Below are 18,105 nucleotides of genomic sequence, written 5' to 3'. Positions count from 1 at the left end.
AGCTCACTTCAGCCTTACCCAAACGTTCTTAGAATCCAGCTCTGTTAGTGGTTAGATCACAAAAGTGTGTGCCAGGCTCTACTTACTGAATTGATTGACCTCAACTCTTTTAGCTACGTAAGAGTGAGCACTCCCTTTTTCATTGTGGCGGGGCGGGGGCGGGGGTGGGATTGGGGGGAAGATGGTCAAAATGAAGCCTTGTTATGTCAAGAGAAAACTGTGACGTGACATTAAGCTGTTTCCTAGGGTGGGAAGAGGTGTGGAATTTTGCAGGCGGACAGTGGACATTTCAAAACCCCTTTTGGGAGGAGTAACTCCCTTCCGCCCCCATCAGTATCCTAGGTTAGTGGGTTAGGTAATCACTGGTAGATTGGTTTCCTCTATCCCCATTAGCCCTGGGCTCATAGCGTTCTTAGGAAGATGGACCCTAACAGGCTCTTTGGGCGTCCTTCACCTATGCTTACCAGCATCCAGCCAGTCTCCTGATGGCTTAGGCCAAAAGCAAAGACGATTTCGTTGTGCTCGGGAAGTTGTCACCACAGCGCGCTCATTTTCTTGTCTCAGTCTTTCATCCAGGATTGGGGGTCAGTGCGTGGCCACTGGGGGCGGGGGAGGTGGGAGCACTACTCCGGCCCTTGTTCCTCAGTGTTCGTATTTCTCGTTTTTGTCTCATACTATTTAGGTTTCAAAGTGCTCTCAGAAGCCTCCTTAAAATACCAAACCTGTTTCTCCTCTCTTGAGTAAATTCACTGGCTTCATGAAAAACAAAATGCATCAAAGCACATCTTTGTATTTATAACTCAACTCGTATTCCTGCGATTTCACCATCTGATCCCCTTTTTTTCTCTGGCCCCCTTTCCTCCCTGGAGAATTTTAGGCTGACATGGAATAGGGGAGGAGCGGATCTGACCCTGGCTACCGGTGCCGCACAGGCATTCATTCTCTCTGCACATAGTTTGCCGAGTGGGTGTGGGACATTTCTGCATCAACTTGTAGTTCACGAGGGCCATCTGTTAGTACTCTCGCTCTCTTCTGCCCAGGTCCGTTTCTTTGCCCTAATTTTACATCTAATTTAACCTGGGCTGGGTTGTTTGCAACCACAATCCCCGACGCCTGACGCTCCCTTCCCCTGGGCCTGACCTAATTCTGGGTGCCGGCTGTTGTTTGGTTTATTTCTCCACTTTTGCCAGCGCACGTGGGTCTTCTGGGAGCCTCACTTTTGCTTCTCGGGTGGGTGCTGGGGTTCACTGAGGCTCGGAACACGCGCCTTAAAGCAACCACGACTCGCTTCCCCCACGGAGCCCAGGGGCCCCAGCTCTGCCGGCGTAAGGAGGGGGCGGGGAGCAGGACCCGGCCGGGTGAATCACAGGGCGTAACAGGTGCCGCAGCCGCAGCTGCGCCCGCATCCCGCTCCGGCTCTGGGGATAAGGTTTTCTTTTTCTCTAGGTTTTTTTGGAAGGGGGGTGGGTAGGAGGCTCCGGGGGCCAATGCAGGCCGCGGTTGTTCATCGCCTAGCAACTGGCGGAGCCAATGGGAGGCGGCGGGGCCTGCGGCGCTGGCGGCGCGGGGGCGGGGTGGGAACCTTGCGAACCTGCCGAAACAGGGGGTGGCCGTGAGGGGCGGAGCGAAGCCGGGCCGGGGGCGGGGAAGGCGGGAGCCTGAGGCAGAGGCGGGGCCGCAGGCGCTGGGCGCTGCGTGCCGCCGCGCCTGTGCGGGCCCTCGGGGCTGCGCGAGCCGGTCTAGGTCGGCGAGCGGTGCGTCCCCGCCGCTCTCGGGGGCCGTGACGGTGAGCGATCCCCCCGCGACGGGGATTGTGACGCGCCCGCCCGAAGAGGGGCGGGGGCGCCGGCAGAGTCTGGGTCGGGCGCCGGCGGGGAGCCGGAGGGCGGGCGCGGAGGTGAGCGCCGGCACCTGGCTCGGCGCCCCGCTTCTCGGCGAGAGGCTCGGCGCGGCCGTTGGGGCCGTTGGAGGAGGCGGGCGAGCCTTGACCCCGGCAGTGCCTGGAGGAGGAGGTGGGAGGTAGGTGCCAGCCCGGGTCCGCTCCCGCAGGCGGTTGCCACACTGAGCCCGCGGGAGGGCTCTGGCCCGGGGAGCCCAAAACCTTCTCTGGGATGGAGAGAGGGTGGCGCCTGGTGTGGGATGACGAGCGACGCGGGGACGTGGGGGAGGAGGGGGTGGCCAGTTTGGGGCTGCGGTGTGTCGCTCGCGGAGGCTGCGGAGTTTGCCGGCTTCGGGATTTGTTGGGGCGAGCCGCAAGAGGCAGTCCTTAGAATGAGTTACTGAGTGGCCCGTGGCCGCTGCAGGGGAAGAGATCTAGTTAAAAGTCAAGGGGAAGAGCTTACATCATCTGAACGGCAGGCAAGTGTGAAAATATTTTGGTATAGAATTTTATAGTCAAGAACGGTAAACCGAATGGTGAGCTCCCTGCCCGCTTTTGAGCCAATGCTGGTCGCCGTTTTGCAAGTCACTTGGGCCCAGGAAATGCAATCAGCTAAATAATCTGTGTTTAGCACATGTAATTGGGGGGGGGGGATCTTTAGATTGTTACCTCATTCCAGGGTCCAGAGTTGTGATTGCCAGAATGTCATCTTGCAACGCCAATGCGTTCTTGTTGAATCGTTGAGAATTGAGATCTCGCTCTGGGGGTGGGGAGCGCCATGGGGAGAGGATTAGAAGAGGCAGTCCTCCAAGAGTGGATCAGAAGTGTAAGTGGAAGCGACCTGCAGTTTGAGATTGTTGGGCTTCCCTGACAACACAGATTAGAGTCTGTCTCTGGAGTTGGTTGTGAATGATGGATGCCTTGGAACATTGCATGGCTTGGGAGAAAATTCTGGTAGTCTTGATCCAGAACTGAAAGGTAGGTGTGACTTGACACATTTCCGAGACTGAATAAAATTTGAAGGGGAGGAGCGATCTGGAGAGAAACAAAAATGCCGTTAGAGTTAAACTTTAAGTCAAGCTGTCTTGAAATTTAGAAGAAGTTAGAGGTAGATTTAGGAACTTGGATTCAGTCAGCAAAAGTTAATCCATCAGAACTCCTCTCCCAGAGCTATCATAACACAGAGGCCTGGGGAGCTTAGGTTATTCATTCACACTAAACAAGTAAAAGCTAATGACAAATCTGACCCTCTGTTGTGCTTGCTGTCAGTGAAAGTTCCTCAAACAAAATGGTTCTTTGAAAAGAGGATTAGCAGCGGGTGGTTAAAAATGACGGTTCTTTGGGGGACTTGTGGGGCCTCTTCAGCTAAGTCATTTTATCCCTTCCTTCCCTTCTCTTTCCCCATCTGTGCCTTGAAGATAAAAAAGCCCCAGGATTAAGTAACATGGGTGCAGCAGCTTGAAGATAACTGCAGAGACTGTTATTGTAAGATGAAATGTGAAGATCTCCTCATAACACATCGTGCCTTGTGACAAGACTTGTTAAAGCACATTCCCTTCCAGACATGCTGAGACGCTATATGAGAAACTACAGTGTTCCCTGTTCAGATGATTTGTCAAAAGCCTGAAGGCCACCACAAAGATGATATTCTTGGGTTCTCAAAAAACCTGACCTAGCTGCTCTTTGGCAAAGCTGGATATGACATGGGTTTCATTAAAGTAGACATTTGAGTCTTCTGGGTAGTATGCACCTACAGATTAAAAGGTTGAAAGATACTGACCCAGAGTTCTCTGATTTTAATTGATTTCCCGTCCTTAAATTGGAGACATTCCAAAGTGTTTTAAGTGATTGGGGGGGGGGTGTATCTTTTACAGTAGTTGTGAATATGTCTTACTGGTTTGACTCTTTGCTCAGGACACCAAGGATTTTGATTCTCTGAGGGCCTTTTTGTGTCTTTTTTCATGTGATGGTGATTATGATTAGCTGGTAATGAATTCACAAGTTAATGAGATGAACTGGAATAGAGTAGTGCACTATTCATTATTGCTAATGGAAAACAACCTGAAATCTTTACTTTTGATAGTGGGTCAACAGTATACATGGTACCAGCAGAAATACTGAATCCTGCTTTAATAAACGCTTTCAGAGCTGCTTCTTGCCAGGCCTGAAGAGAGAGAGAAAAGATGAGTGTTGCCTTGAGGAGTTTGTTTTTAGGAAATTAACAGTGCAGTAAGGGAGAGAGAGCAAAAATAGAAAATGAAAATTGCAAATATGATAAGGCTTTAGGAAGGGAAATTTCAGCTGTGTCTTGACAGAAGAGGAGTTCACCTGGTGAGTGCATGGTGTCAGGTCCTGCCGAATACACAGTTGAGGAAGTACTGGTGGATTGGTCCTTGGAGGCAGGTGTGGGGTGTGAGTGATGAGGTTAGAGAACAGGGCTGTGACCTTTGACCAGTAGGTGCTAGGGAACCTTTAAATGATAAATGATCCAGGGAAGGTACATTTGATTTTTAGAAGGGTATTTCCATCAAAATCGGTGATTTGAATGATCTGAAAATGTTCTGAACACAGTCTAAGTAGCATCTAGGAGACATCAGTCCTACTCAGCAATTAAATACTTGAAAGATTGAAGCCCACAGAAACTTGAGGAAGGCAGAAATGATTATTCATACAACCAAGTTTTATTGAGTATGTTTTACTTTTAAGATTGGGGGAATAAGGATACAAAAATAAAAAAGATACACAGCTCTATTTTCAAGCAACTTGCAATGTGATAAGAGCTAATCAAATTATAATGCAGTACAGAATCTTAGTGTCCTAAGGGCCATGGGGAAAAGAAAGATTCCAGCAGTGTAGGATTCTGAGATGAGAGAAGCCACAAACTCTCTTTCAAATTAAAAATAAGTTCTTAAGTAGAAATGAAACTACAACCAGTTAGCCAGTAATATTTACAGTTCTCATCTGTTAACTCTTGCTTCCCACAGTGCCCTCCCTCCCTCTAACTCTGCTGAGTCAGACTTTGGTTTTGACTATCATACTATTAGCTACACAGTCTTAGGTTACTCTTAGAGTTTATTTTCTCTGTGCTTTAGTCTCATTTGTAAATTAGGAATAATAATATCTACTTCTTAGGGTTGTGATTAAATAAGAAAATATGTTAATATCCAGAATGGTGCCTGGAAAAATAAATTTATCGGGTATTTAATATTATTTATATTTGATATAAAAATGCTAAAATTGAATAGGAATTAACTCAAGGAGTTTTTTTTTTTTAGTTGCTAGTGAATACGTGAGCATCTAATAAAACCTTTCTACATTTAAAGAAGTCTGTTTTCACATTCTGTGAAATGAAGCTTCGTGAGCAAATGATTTATTGTCTCCTTATTTGCTGATCACTTTTCTAAAATCCGATTTTCATTTCTACTGCTTAGCTTTGTCATAAAGTCACTAATTGCCAAATCCACCGTATTTTTCTATTCAGATCTTGCTCTTTCATGGCATTTGCTGCTGTTCATCACCCCATCCTCTTTTTTTTTTTTTTTTTTTTAAAGATTTTATTTATTTATCAGAGAGAGAGAGCGAGCACAGGCAGACAGAGGCAGAGGGAGAAGCAAGCTCCCTGCCGAGCAAGGAGCCCGATGCAGGACTCGATCCCAGGATGCCGGGATCATGACCTGAGCTGAAGGCAGCTGCTTAACCAACTGAGCCACCCAGGTGTCCCCACCCCATCCTCTTTAAAAAAAATTTTTTCCCTTGGCTTTCCTAAAACCCACCCCTGTTTTTATCTCCTATATCTAGGTCCCTTTGGCTCACCTGCTACATGTTGATGTTCTTTGGGGTTCTTTCTGCTGCCTCTTTTTTTTTTTTTTTTTTGCCACTTTTTTCTGTATGGATTCAACTACCCACATATATGTTGATGACTCCCTAATTCTGCCCTGACGTCTTTTGATTTCCAAGCCCTAGAGTCTTATCTCCATTTAAATATCTTATGAGGGCTTCTTAAACCCAGTAAGTTCTACACTGAGCTCATTATCATCACATACTTAAACCCAATTTTATTAAACTTACTCCTCTGTTCTCTTTATCTAAGTGACTTTGTTCTCTGTCTACTACCAAAGACTGACTTTTACATGAGAGAATAAATGCCTCCCTTTTGTATACGTGCTGCTGAAGCGAGCACAAACCTCCCTTTTGTATACTTGTCATCATGTTTGTCAGTCCAACTTCTGAAGTATTTACCTGACCTTCACAATTCTCATTATCATGGCTAAGACTATCAGCCAGGCCCTGACCATTAATTGCCTAGTTAGGTATAATACTTTTGTGTCAGGGCTGCTGAAAATGGAACCTTAATGTTTTGGAAACATCAAGTTGGGAGAATATTGCTGGAAGTGTATTACTCTAAAGAAATCATAGCACTATAGATGAATTTAAAATCAGGTATAGAATTTAACAAGTGGCCAGTAGCTACCTACAATCCAAGATGGGCACCAGGCATTGCATCTGCTCTTTATCTGAGAGTTAGTCTATGTTATGAGGATCCCAGTCTTGAGTTTGTTGGTCCTTTGCCAATAGATTATTTGCTTGTCTGTACTTTCCTATCTACAGGTTGTCATCTTCAACATTAATCTTTTATTCTGTATTCAAGTTCTAGAAATATCCTTGCACGTAAGATCTAAAATATAAACTCAAGAAGACATCCTAGAAATCTTCAATAAATGCAACTCATCATCAGCTGTGTTATTTTGTAATGAAGAGTTGGGCCCAGAGAATTTATATCATTTACTTGGGATACTTGGTGAGAGTCAAGAGGAGGACAGGATCTGTGAGGCTTCGGAATCATAAATAGCTAGTTTTTATTATTAGCTTCCATATTATTAAAAGCTAGGTTTTTATTTCCGCCCCCAGGTTTATAAGTAGACAAGTTACTTAATCTCTCTGAGTCTGATTCTTCCATCAGTAAAATGGTGTTCTATGACCTCCTTTCTGGGGCCATTGTAAGGATGGCATAGCTGATGACCCACATCAACTGAAAGTTGAGTGCCCCCCCCAGTTTCTTGTAATTAACTAGTACGGGAGTTTCAAGTCTTCCCTCCTTGTCCATGGATCCCATGTAGATCTGAATGGCTCCATAGGTGCTCTGAAACTATAGCCGAAACTGCTTGTTCTTATACTTTTAAGATGGGAGAGTCACTGGCTTTGGATTCTGTGACCCCAAACAGGTTAGCCCCTGCCTTGGCAGTTGTCAGGCTGAGGACCCAGAGCTCATAGTGTGTCATAGCCAGGACTAGGTAAAATTTAGAAGCGTTTGACATATTTGAGGAACAGTATATATATATATATATATATATATATATATATATATATATATATATATATGTTTTTTAATTTATTTTTTATTTTTTAAAATATTATGAGACAGAGTGCACACACACGTGCATTCGTGCATGCACACGTGAATGGGGGTTTAGTGGTAGAGGAAGAGGGAGAAGCAAGATTCCCTGCCAAGCAGGGAGCCCAATGTGGGGCTCAGTCCTGGGACTCTGAGATCATGACCTGAGCCAAAGGCAGCTTAACTGACTGAGCCACCCAGGTGGTCCTTTATTTTTTATTTTATTTTTTTAATGTAGGCTCCATTTGGAGCCCAGTGCAGGGCTTGAACTCATGACCCTGAGATCAGACCTGAGTTGAGATCAAGAATCAGATGCTTAACCAACTGAGGCACCCAGGCACTCCTATATTTAAAAAAAAAAAAAAAAAAAAAAAAAGAAAGAAAGAAAGAAAAAGGAAGGAAGGACTTTCAGGTACAAAGAATTAGTTATATGGATTGGCTTAGGACATATTTTTGTAACTGATCTGTTTACTTAGTTTTAATACTCAGTACTAGCTACCATAAGTAGGACCTTGACAATAATCTCTATATGACCATTAGGGCCCATCCAACCCTTTGCTCTACTTGTCTCACCTGAGGCAACTGTTTACTGAATCTTTTTTTTTTTTTTTTTTTTTTTTAAAGATTTATTTATTTGAGAGAGAGAGAGAGAGGCAGAGTGTGAGTTGGGGAAGGAGCAGAAGGAGAGGGACAAGCCGACTTTGCTGAGCCCAGAGCTGGATGCAAGGCATGTTTGTATGTTGCTGAGATCAAAACCTGAGCCAAAATCAAGAGTCAGTCACTCAACTTCCTGAGCCACCCAGGCACCCCCTGTATACTGAATCTTGGTATCTTTTAAAACATAGCTTTACTGCATCTCTGAGTTTTCCAGACACATTCACGATTAACACCTATGTCACATGCCCTGTCTTCTGCGGTGTTTTTTCACTTACTATAATGCTGAAATTCATCCACTTAGTATTTGCTGACAGTCTTCTAGATTGTATGTCACTGCAGCTTCTGATTGTGGCATGAGATTCCATTTTGCATATGTGCCACAGTTTACTCATCCTCCTGTGGAGGGGTGTTCACGTTGCTTCCAGGGTCATGCTCTTGTGCTCCTTGGCTCCTGTGAGGATGCCACTGTTGATGTTCCTGCCTCTTGGCACATAGATGCAAGAGTCTCTCTGAGATTGTAGCTGGACGTGGACTTGCTGGGTTGTAGAGTGTGTGAATAGGATATATCAATCTCACCTGTCGAATTTGTTTTTCAGAGGTTCTCCCTCCCACTGAGGTTTAGTAAGCCTTAGCCAGACACTCTCTAGGACTATTATGTTCAACCTCCACCGAGTACTCTGGAACACTTTTGCATTATTCCTGAAATCCATTCCGCAGCACACTTAAGTCAGAATCCTTTCGGCATTCCATATTCTAAACTGCTTAACTAGAATTCTAACTTCTTCTGAAGCACATTCTGCAGAGTAGAACCATGATCTCATGTCTGATGCATCAGAATCCCATGGAGGTTCTGTTAGAACACTGATTTGTAGGTTCCACTCCCAGAGGTTCTGAATCTTTAGACCTAGAGTGGGACTTGAGAATTTGCAATTTTTTCTTGAAGATGTTGTTTGAGAGAGACATTTTATTTGAGATGATGACCCGAGTTGAAGTCAGAAGCTTGACGGACTGAGTCACCCAGGTGCTTGGAGAATTTGTATTTTTAACAATTTCTAGGTGCTATATTGATGCCACTAGTCCTGGGACCACAATTTGAGAACTGTAACCTATGACTGAATTTGAGCTGAGTCATTGAAAAAGCTACTACAGATACATGATTACAGAATTACAAATTCATGAATTATGGTAGGTTTTGTTGTTGTCATTATTGTTATTCCCATTGTTTTTAATACATTTAGGAATAAAATATCAATGAATGGTAACTTTTTTTACTTGATTTTTTAAAAAGATTTTATTTATTTATTGACAGAAACCACAAGTAGGCAGAGAGGCAGGTAAAAAGAGAGGGTGAAGCAGGCTCCCTGCTGAGCAGAGAGCCCAATATGGGGCTCGATCCGAGGACCCTGAGATCATGACCTGAGCGGAAGGCAGAGGCTTAACCCACTGAGCCACCCAGGCACCCTTTTTACTTGATCTTATTGCCTACTTTCAACCTTACAAAGTAAAACAGATGTTAAAACACTGCTTCTTTTTTGTTCTTAATCCTCTTGTAAGAATATGATGCTTTCTTACCTATACATTGGAAGAATTTGAAAGTGGTGGACCATCTGTAAACTATCATGCTCTTGATTGATATACAGGGCCACCTTGCTGCTTCCCTGGCACCAATCAAGACTGAACTGAACACCAGTCCAAGGTGCAGCGTGGCTTAAGTGTGGATTGTTGTCTATCACAGTATTAAAGGAGTATACTTCACACTAATACGTCATTGAACTTAGTTGACATTTGTTCAGCGAATGTTTTACTGGATCCTACCATGGGTCATTTATGATAGTTCATGGCAAAGCAGAGTACAAACAGTATGATACCAGGCCTGTTGACCAGGAGCTCTGTTTAGGTGGTGGAAGAGAAGTTTCAGTACAGGGAGATCTACCTGGAAGCACAAATTGAAGGGAATGGCAGTTCGGGGAAAGCCTGGCAATTTGACGTCTCTACTCACTAGATTTTTTCAAAAATAATTTTTTTGAATTGCTATAACATCTAATGTTTTGTCTGCTCTTACGTAGTTCACATCCCTGTCACTCATTTGGAATAAGGATGATCTGATTGTAATTTTATCTCAAGGTGACTTGGTAGAAAAGTGAGTACCCGTGTGTGTTCAGTTTGAAAAGCAGCTCACGTACTATATATTCCCTCATCATCTACAATAAAGACAGTAGGGTGTAATAGTTAAATGTGTTGGAATCTTGGCTTTGTCACATTCTAGCTGTGTGACCTCAGGCAAGAAAGTTCTCTGGTTCTCAGTTTTGTCCTCTGTAATGGGGTGGATAACTATTTGTGCTATTGTGAGAGTAAATGAGTTAATACACCTAAAATGCTTTAAATTGTTCCTTGTAAATGGTTTATGCTTAATAAATTGTTATTAGGATTTGGTAGCATCTTGTTTGTTGAACAAATGGTTGTGAAGACCAGGTGTGCACATTGTTATAACAATGTAAAGAAGACATTTTGATATGAATAGCTCTACTCAATTCCATATGAAGTCCCATGAAAATGTAAAAAACATAGATAATAGGCAGAAATTCTCTAACAATCATCTAGTTCAACCTCCTTATTTTACAGATGTGGAAACTGAAAACGAGAGAAATGGTGAGCAGCTCAGGGTTGCTCAGGAAATGCTAGAAGTGGCCCTGAGAACCCTAGGCCCTGCCACCTGGACTCATGTTCTTTCTCCATCCTGTGCGTCTTCCCTGATGTGACAGTGCCATGAAAGACAAAAAACGACAACTAACAAATCATTTGGGGAGCCACGACCAAAACAGATGAAAAGATTAGCAGTAGACGTCAGTGTACAAAGAAATATCAGATGGTGTGGCATAACTCTAAGTACACACCTCTGTGACTTCATCAGCTGCTCTCTTGAAGGAGAGAAATACACCTATCAGTTGCTTGAGTCATGGAAGGTTGGCAGAATAAGAACATTATTTTTTGAAAAGAATCTCAATAGTTATAAATCAAAGTCAGTCTCTCCCCTCTTTTCTCCTACCTAGTTTAGATTAAAATAAACCAGAGGAACAGTTCCCCTTTGCCAGGTCTGCCAGTACTCTTTCTGTCTTTCCACTTCACAGCCTTTGGGGTTCGGGGTGGGGAGATGGGGCAAGTCTTCCCTGATGGGCTAGATCCCCACAGATTACGCTCCGACAAAGCAGGGCCTCAGTGTGAAGACTTGTATGCATGAATATGTAGGAATGGTGCTGGAAGTGTTAATTCATTGGTGGAAAGAATTTCTCATTTGTCTACGTTATTTCCACTAAAGGGTAAGGGTGCTACCATCTGGGATTGAGGTGGGAGTATTTCCACACACAGTATCTCATTAATTCTGCATGAATCCACTGCCTCTAAGAATTTTACAAACCAATCCATGCCCCTAAAACACTCCAGCTCTATCAAAAGGTACTATTGAAGAAGTGATTAGTTAGGTCCACTCCTCCCTATACCCAGCCATCTCATGCCACAGGATTGTCATATGAATAACAGTTTGTAACTTTTCTAGACCTTTCTCCTAAATTTAGGTAGTAGTTAGATAGTATAATTTTAAAGGAAAATGGTGATCATACAATTCTTATTATCCATAACTTGTTTTTTTTTCTTTATACATGCAGATCTGCCTTAATAATCCCAAAGTAGCCCATCTTTTAGCTCTACTATCCATATTGGCTTTTGACTATTTGTGGGTGACATTTAGATTGTCTCTAGTTCCTTGCCATTATGATTTGCTTGCTTATTTGTATGATGGGATATGTAGTAATAGACTCCCAAAAGTATAATTGATTAGTGCAAAGGTTTATAGATTGCAAATTTTTGTAGACTACTAGATTGCCATCTAAAGCTACCAATTACTGACCGTTGCTAAACATTACTGACCACTGTTCTGTTGCCCTTTAATAATTGGGTATCTTAGTAGCTGTAGGACATTCGTATATTTTCTAACCAATTTTTGCCCAGCAGAACTGCAGATTGATTGGTTAATCTGGAAATAAATATTTCATACTTTTTGTTACTTATGCCATTCTGTTAATTTTGGTGGTTGAGAGTGATGCTATTCACACCCATTTCATCTGCTTATCACTGTAATTGCTTTTTAAAAACATGGGCTTCCCCCCCCCTCATTTTAAGATAAGCACATTCACTTACAGAAAATGTGGGAGACACAAAAAAGTAAGGATTACCCATGGTTATCTGTGTGTGGGGGTTAGTATATAAAGAGATAGAGTTCTTTTTTTCTATCAAAATGGTTTTCTATCAAAAACCAATCTGTTTGATTGGTTTTGTTTTCTGTTTTTTTCCTGTTCTTATATAAAGTTCTATGTGTATAGAGCAGAATTTATACCTATATGTATATACTCCTATAATTTGGGGTTTTTTTTAATGACCAAATAAGGTCATGTTAGATAATCATTCTGTGACTTTTTTTAATTAACAAATACCAGGAAATGTTCCCAAGTTACTAAACTATCTAATAATAGCTAACATTTATTGAGCACTTGCCATGTACCCAAGACCCTGTGTTAAGCCCTGTGGATGCATAAACCTATTTAATAAGGTTATCAATTAAATTTTAAAACTCAGTGTGTTACTTAGCCATATGATAATCCTTTGAGACTAAAGACTGTTTTTACTCTCCTTTTGCAAATGAGGAAAATGAAGGCCAGAAATTGTTCAGGGCCACTTCATTTGTGGGTGGTGGAACTGAGGTTTGAAACCAGGTGGTCTGACTTTTAACCATGTACTTTTAACCATGATAGCATACTGGTTCTCATACTGCAGCAACGGTGGATTCCAGTGTGTATGTTGGAAGCTTAAAGTAGAGCTCCCAAAGCTACGAAGAGGGTGGCTTTCTAATGGCAGATTCTGGCCTGGAGATTCAGCAGGATTGTATGCCCCAACCCAAAGAGATGCACACGCAGTTTTTCCCATAATTTGTATCTTCATGCCATCTCGTGTAGTCCTGGCCCAGCTGGAGGTACCAGTTAGGGAGTGGTGGCCTTAAGGATCCAGGGGAGGAGTACTGCTTCCCGGGCCTCTCATCCCCAGAAGCAGCAACAGCAGCAGCATGTGCTGGTGAAGAGGATGGGCCCTCGAGTCTGGGGAGGAGGCAGCTAGCCTCTCTGTGCCTTGATTTTCTTAACTGGAAAAAGGAGATAATGTAGGATTGTTGTGAGGATTGGCTTTATAATACACGTAGAACATTGAGAACAGCGTCTGGCACGTTTTTGTTCCATCAGTTCCCTCTCCTCAGGTCTGCGGTGCTTAGTTTTCACCTGTGACCTCGTTATATCCCCACAGCCACCCTCCAGAGAAGATGGTGTCATCCCATTTTCCAGGTGAGGACACCTGGTCATGCTGTGAGCCCAGCTCTGTGCACGCTGTACTCCTGGGTGTCAGTCCCTGGAGCCACAGACCCAGCCAAGAGGGGCAGGTGGTGAAGGGAACACCGAGGTTTGAGTTTCAGCCATTCAGATATTTATTCAATTTTAAGTTAGGAGGAATTTGTTTCTGTGGGAAAGTACACTATTAAATTCTGCCACTCCAATGAATTCGTTTGGATTTTAAATTTGTAAAAGATGTGTTTTCTCAGAAGTTGAATTAGTGTGTTTCTACACTGATGTGCACACCTGAATGGTTTTGTGTAAGGCAACAGCAGTATATTTAATGGAATTAAAATCTGTATTCTCCTTTGAACAGACATATAGATGGTGGTATTAATTTTTAAATCCTATATTTGCTTTTTGAGAGTAATAACATCTATTTAAAATATGGTGATAACAATTTTTAATTTTTATGACATTTGTAAGATAGGAACACTATTTAAAGGTTTTGTTTTAATGATTTTATTTTTAGCCTAACAATTTGGTAACTCTGACTTTGTGAGATTTTGCCCAAACGTTTAATAGGTCACAAGACCTATACAATATTTAGAAACCTAGATGGCATACTGTTACTGCTTTCCTGTATAATGAAAATCTTTTATTTCCTGACACTTGATTGAAGTTTTAGACTTCTGATTAGGTAGGCAGTTGCGCCTTCTCAAGTTTGAATATCAAATGAACTTGAAAAGAATACTTAAAATATTGTACTGTGTGAAGGAAATCTTATAATCAAGACACTGCTTATGTTTCTGTTGAGCTCTCTCTCAGCTGGTAGATGTGTTGGAGACTTAGAAGATGAAGAGAGTAATACTTTCCTTTTAAGGACTCACATCTTCTGCCTCTTTTCCATTGCTGTTTTCCTTTATCTGCCGGTGCTTGCTGGAGTGAACATTTTGATTTACCTGAGTTACTGAGTCTTGCTCGGTTAAGATAAGTGAAGGGAATACAGGAGTGTGAAATGTGCAGTACGTGAGAGTCTAGGAACGATGAAACAAATTAGTAGAGAATCAAGAGAACCTGTGTGGAAGGAATAATGGTGGTTGTTCTGGGCTTGGAAAAAGTGTTAGATTTGGGTTAGGAGAAAGGAAAGCGCAGGCTGGAAGTGGGTGGGCCATATGTGGGACGCAGTTCATTTTATAAACATTTACTGAGCACCTGCTTTGTTTCAAGCACTGTTTGTTTCAACAAAGATCCCTACCCTGTAGGAAAGCCCATAACTTCCTGTAGAATTTCATAAACCATTGAGGGAGGCAACAGCAGTATATTTAATGGAATTAAAATCTGTATTCTCCTTTGAACAGACATATAGATGGTGGTATTAATTTTTAAATCATATATTTGCTTTAATATTTAATATATTTGATTAATTGTACTACTGAGTGATATTGTCATAAAGCTGATTGTTACACTTGTAGTATATGATGTCACTTTAGTTATGTTTCAGCTAAAGACAGATGAATTATGGAAGGGACTCAGAAATGTATATATATTTTAAAAATCTTATCTTGGTTATCTATTGTTGCATAATAAGTTACTCTAAAACTTTGCAGCTTGAAACACCAATATTTATTTTCCAGTTTCTGTCAATCAGTAATCTGGGTGTGGCTTGTCTGGGTGCCTGTAGCTGAGGAGCTCTCACTAGGTGGTGGTTGAGGTGTTGGTCAAGGTTGCAGCCATTAAGGTCTAACTCCAGGAGAAAGAATACTTCTAAACTCACTCTGTGACTCTGGGCAGGCTCCAGGTCCTTACAGGCTGTTGTCTGGAGACATCCGTTAACCTTGCCCCACCAACCTGTCACGGGGCTGCTCTTTCAGGACAGAAAGAGGGATCCGAGAGACAATGGATGAGAAGTGATCCCAAAAGGAAGCCATGCCTTTTAATCACCTAAATTTGGAAAAGAAATCCTGTGACCTCTTGCTGTATTCTATTTGTTAGAAGCTAGCCACTAAATCCAGCCCACAGCCAGGGAGCAGAGGCACCCTAACGTGTGTACACCAGTTAACAGGAATAGTTGGGAGCCATCTCAGAGGCTGCCTACACTTTTACAAGTGATTATTGTATATTGAGACCTTGAGACCCTCCTCCCCTCCATCCCCCGCCCCCCCCCCCTCTTCTGGATAAAAGGAAGAGGAAAAACTAGCCAAGGAACTTTTCTGATGGGGGGGACAAAAAAGGTGTGATTAACCTGAACCACAAATATTTTTACTGAACATCTATAAACTTTTGAGTTTTGATGTTGTTTTAAAACGGGAAGATGAGTTATTTCACCCTCATTAAACTTTCTATAGAACTGATCTCCTTTCTGAGAATTGTTTTTAAACTTTTTCAAAGCATAGTGTTTCTAAGTGAGAAAAAAGCTGTTGTTTGTGGTGTAGCAGAGAAGTTTTATAAGTATGCCTCAATTTAAGTAGTAGGGAAGTCCCTTTAAGGATTGTATGCTCTGAGTGGAATAATTTCAGGTGAACTGTAGGACTCATTCTTTTAAAAGATTTTATTTATTTATTTGACAGACCGAGATCACAAGTAGGCAGAGAGGCAGACCGAGAGAGGAAGGGAAGCAGGCTCCTTGCCAAGCAGAGAGCCTGATGCGGGACTCATTCTTTTAAAGAAGTTTGATAGAAATCTTTTGTATTCTTTTAAATAGAGGTTTGCATGCAGTGTAGATATGTTACGTGGTGACAGAGTGATAAAAGCATTTTTGAAGAACAGATCGATGTCCAGGCTTCACAACCGATTAGAAATGGTGCCCTTAGGCAGTCCTGTTAGTGTCCCTGAGCCCAAGTTTTCTGTCTATAATATAGGAAAATATATATGAAAGAAAGTGTTTTGACATGAAGAATGGTAGATTTATGAAACTTATTAAAATCTTCATTTCAGAAAGGGTATAATTATATTAAGTTCAAATGTCTCACTACTTCCCAATTTTCTGTCAGGATTCTAACCTAGAAAATGCTGTTAGATAATTCTTAAGGTCTGCGTAATCATTTTATCCAGGAAAGACCACAGTGCCCTTGCTTATTTACACCCGAAATATGGCAACACGTTAGGGAAACCGAAGTAGTTCCTCAGAAAATAGTAAGATGGCATTTTAACTGGAGTTATTGCAGGGTTTCTGCAATTAGTAAGATTTTCTGTTATGTAGCCTGACTGACTGGAATGTACATTGAGAAATTCTTGGGATCAAGGAAGTTTATTAGGTGCCTCTGTACATGTTATCCTCTAGGAAGGAATAAATGCATGTCTGTCTGACTTAAAGATTAGGAGGACGAATTCTTATGGATTACTTTATAGATTTTTTTTCTTACTTTAAATTATTTCAGGGTTATTCCTCAACAATCTTAGATGAATAAAATGACTTTTACAGGGTGGCCAAATTGTTTAATCTTCTGGTTTTGCTCATAAAATTCACTCCTGAAGGTGACCTGTCTTAGAATCTGGGTGGCTTCCCTAACCAATGATGTAAAGAGAGAAATGGGGGTTACTTGAACCAAAATGTGATTTACTGTCAGCTTCTTCCCTTTCTTCTTCTATAATGAAACCTGTAATAAAAATGCTAGTTATACCCAGGTTCGTTCTTGTCATCAGTGTGCATCGTCCACTTTCGAATGCTTCGCTCTGACTTGATTAGTCTACAGTGTGGAACTTCACTGTGTGCTCCAGCACTCAGCTTTAACGGAGTCCTTCTTGGCTGCTTTTGTAGCTTTCAGGTTGTAATGCACCTGTGACAGTATTAGGCTTATGCAAAGCAGAGTTGCTTCTGTTACCTTTTGCTTTTGAAATTCGTATTGATTATAATATCTTTATAAAATAGTTGTAACCTTCAACAGTGAAATTTGACTGCTTGAGCTAGAATAGAGTAACTTGCTTAAATTAGTCTCTCGGTTTTGGCTTGGATGTTATAGTCTGGTTAGGTAACTTTTATCACAAGCCCCCTCCTAATGTGTTATTTGGTGCATCATTGAACAGAAGAGAATTTGTAGAAACTGTAAGATTGTGTGAAATCATATACTTTTGGTGACTTCTTTGTTTTGTAGTGCTTCAAAGTGGAGTTTTGGTTTTCATTATGAACATTTGACTAGACCTGAATATTTCAGAGTTGGTTGTTGTTTTTGTTTGTTTGTTTTTTGTTATTCTAATTAACAGGGCAGGGAACAATTCACTGCCTAAACCTGTAGATGCGGGAGAGCTGAATTCAGAGAGAAGAATAACTGACTGAAATTACAACTTTAAAGGATGGATGTATAGTAGACATTTTGGTGGTTGATCTTTCTGTATGAGGAGAAAAGGCACGTAAGGCAGTGTTGTGTCTTATTTTTAAAAAACAACAGGAACAAGGTGGTCTTGGAAAAGTGTCTGTGTGTATTTTCTTCTGATCCCATCCCTGCCCTCAGCCTAACGAATACAAAGAATTAACCCCATGGCCCAACGTGTTTTTATGAGTATATCTGTCTCCACATTTTCTAAGGTGCTCAGCTTTTATTAAGAGCCTTTTTTGTTGCAGGTTTTGGAATTCTGTCATTTATACCAAACAGATATCTGTATCCAGATGATGGTGGTGATGGTAGTGACTAAGATAACCAACTGACACTCATTTCGTGTGTCCCATATGCCAGGCCGTGTGCTGAATACTTCTTTATGTGCATGATCTCACTTAATCCTCTGGGGAAACTGTGAAGTGAAAGTCATTATTATGTCACCAGTGAGGAAACTAGGGCTTGGAAAGGTGGAGTAACTTAGCCAAAGTAGAG

The 18,105-nt window shown here is 41.9% G+C and overlaps 1 protein-coding gene across 6 annotated transcripts in view; it reads left to right on the top strand.

The window, feature by feature from the left end:
* Positions 1–1,651: 1,651 nt before the first annotated feature.
* Positions 1,652–18,105, top strand: part of LOC101686357 (SSX family member 2 interacting protein) — a 43,182-nt gene continuing 26,728 nt past the window's right edge. For 4 of the 6 annotated variants that reach the window (XM_004752690.3, XM_004752688.3, XM_004752684.3 and 1 more), the window contains exon 1: positions 1,656–2,019. The gene's annotated coding sequence lies outside the window, so the exon portion shown is untranslated. Of the gene's footprint in view, positions 2,020–18,105 lie in introns of all 6 variants that reach the window. The other 2 variants (XM_045064791.1, XM_004752689.3) reach the window with 2 other exon arrangements.

This window comes from Mustela putorius, unplaced genomic scaffold (genome assembly GCF_011764305.1).
Source record: "Mustela putorius furo isolate JIRA1106 unplaced genomic scaffold, ASM1176430v1.1 tig00003853_pilon_pilon_pilon, whole genome shotgun sequence".
Taxonomy (NCBI): domain Eukaryota; kingdom Metazoa; phylum Chordata; class Mammalia; order Carnivora; family Mustelidae; genus Mustela; species Mustela putorius.
Note: the sequence above shows the minus strand (reverse complement) of the source record. Positions and strands in the feature narration are given on the sequence as shown.